Source organism: Solanum tuberosum, unplaced genomic scaffold, assembly GCF_000226075.1.
Source record: "Solanum tuberosum cultivar DM 1-3 516 R44 unplaced genomic scaffold, SolTub_3.0 scf00148, whole genome shotgun sequence".
Classification (NCBI taxonomy): Eukaryota; Viridiplantae; Streptophyta; class Magnoliopsida; order Solanales; family Solanaceae; genus Solanum; species Solanum tuberosum.
Window position 1 is genome coordinate 1,396,947 of NW_006239071.1, and position 2,542 is coordinate 1,399,488.

At 34.1% G+C, this 2,542-nt stretch overlaps 1 pseudogene; it reads left to right on the forward strand.

Annotated features, from left to right (window-relative positions):
• LOC102583638 (TMV resistance protein N-like) overlaps nucleotides 1-1,322 on the forward strand; it is a 7,995-nt pseudogene extending 6,673 nt beyond the window's left edge.
• The last annotated feature ends 1,220 nt before the right edge of the window (nucleotides 1,323-2,542 follow it).

The window sequence follows — 2,542 nt, forward strand, 5'->3', positions numbered from 1 at the left end:
CGTTGAGTGGCTCACTGACACCAGCGTTTTGGGTATCAATACACTGGTGATTGAGATCATTCTATCCTGGGAGGACATATTCCAAATCAAACCTCGGATACTAGAGGGGAATAATTTCCTTAAGGGGACACTGTGCATTCAGTGGGCTTGATCTTCTTTCTGTTTTTCCAAATTCTGATATGTGTTACCGATTTTAGATTTGTGAATTAATTTATGTTCTTCTGTTCTTCACTGGTTCATTAAACTTGGTAACTTCGTGTTTCTGCAAAGTTTGTTGGAATCAGTAAGATTCTTTAAACACAGATTGACAACAATTCTTCTTTAGAAAAAAAAATATTTCGTATATTTTATCTAATTTGTTTCTGATTCTAGTTTTTCTACTAGTTTTAATTTTCTAGTTGTGAAAATGTTCTTAAACTTTATTGTGTCTTACCAAGTTCTTCAAAGTTTTGTTCCAAGTATCTTGGGAATACAAGACGAACAACAGGTATTAAATCACGCTAAAGGCCTTCCTTTAGCCCTCAAGGTGTGGGGTTCTTTGTTGCATAATAGAGGCACAGATGAGTGGAAAAAAATTATAGAAAAAATAAAGAAAAACTCTAGTTTAGAAATTGTTGAAAAACTCAAAATCAGTTATGATGGGTTGGAGCCCGAAGAGCAAACGATATTTCTAGATATCGCATGTTTCTTCTGAGGATTTAAAAAAGAAGTCATGCAAATTTTTGAGAGTTGTGATTTCAAAGCTGAATATGGATTGGATGTGCTAATGGACAAATCTCTTGTGTCTATAGCTGTAAATAATAGGATTGAAATGCATGACTTAATGCAAGATATGGGTAAATACATAGTGAAAATACAAAAATATCCAGGTGAACGTAGCAGACTATGGAATTATGAAGATTCCAAAGAAGTAATGGAGGACAATACAGTAAGTAGGCTAAACAATGCAATAGTACTATTCATATTCCAAAGACATATAATTGAGTCTAACAAATTTCTCAAAAAATGTATCATTGAAAAATAGAATTAATTGCACAAAACATTTCTTTTAAGCGACATATTTCTTAAGAAATACCTGACTAATATTTTTACCTTAAATTTTGTTTAATGGTCACAAAAAATAGTAGTGATATTGATTAGTGAATTGTACATGATTTGTTGATTCATGATCTTTTTGAAGGGGACTATAACAGTGGAAGCAATCTGGTTTACTTATTCTGAAAAATTATGCTTTAGCAAAGACGCAATGAAAAATATGCAAAGGCTTTGGATATTATGCATATGTACGAACAAATTATATAATAGGGTAGGAAGACATTAAGTCAAAAATTGAAAAACAAAAATATCCATAGAAAATTATTAGACATTTTTACTCTTTTAAAAATTTAATTATCCACATTTTTATATGTATCTATTTTTATTTCTCTCCTTCAATTTAATGTAACATCCGGCAATGTGAAATAATTGAAGAGGCTTAGAATTGGAAATTTTCATTTTTGGAAAGAATTTTAAAGTTTTGGAAATTTTGCTAAGTATGGAAATCAGTGAATTTTGGCCAACTTTGAGCAGTCGTAACTCCTAGATCAGGACGAGTTAGGAGTATTTCCAGTTATGGTTTTGAAGCTTGTGGAATGATCTTTCCAACGCCGCCGAGTTTGCTCAATTCCGAGTTCGTATGAGCGAGTTATGGCCCTTTGAAAGTTGGGCAGTTGACAAGAAAATCCGTCCGGGAATCATTAAGGGCATTTTGGTCTTTTCCCTAGCTAATTCTTTTGAGGATATATTGTTGTGTTAGGCTGATATTTGGATCTGGAATTATTGTTGGTTGTGGGACATGATTGGGTTGTGTTTTTGAGTTGTATTCTATTGAATGTTGGGGGATTTTATGTTCTAAGTGATTGAGGGTTGGAACCCTTGAAGCTAGAGAGTTTGGAGTTGGTAACGTGAAGGAGAAAGTCGGGCAGCTTGCGAGGAGCACGTCCGTGTCACAGACTTGTTCCCTCTGTGAACAAAATCTTCTCCGCGTTGCGGACAGGACGCGGACTCCACTGTTTTCAGAATTTGTGTTCGAAGATTTTCTTAAGTTTGGCTGTCCCAAATCATTCCTAAATCATTCCTAAACATCATGAGGTCCTTCCAAACACCAATCAAGTCCTTGAATCCATAATTCAATTCAAGTGAAGTTAGTTTCCGATTCAAGTGAAGTCAAGCTTAGAAATTAAGTAAGTCCAAGCAAGTCTTTAAAGCTTTTCAAGAGTCTTCATTGAACGTTTTAACTTCATTCTAAGGCTCAAGTTTCAAGTTAAGTATAGAGTTTCAAGTCAAGCAAGGAGTATAGAGTTTCAAGCTAAGTAAAGAGTCTCAAGTCTCAAGTTAAGTCAAGAGTGTAAGTTGAGTCCATTTTCTCAAAAAGCTATTAGGGAACTATGTATTCCCAAAGAAGTTTTAAAGAAATGTTTTACATTTAAACAAGGTTGGAAACTAAGATTTCCAAAAGAGCCTTCGGGTTAGTTTTTGAGTAATTATCTCATATCAGCAGGAA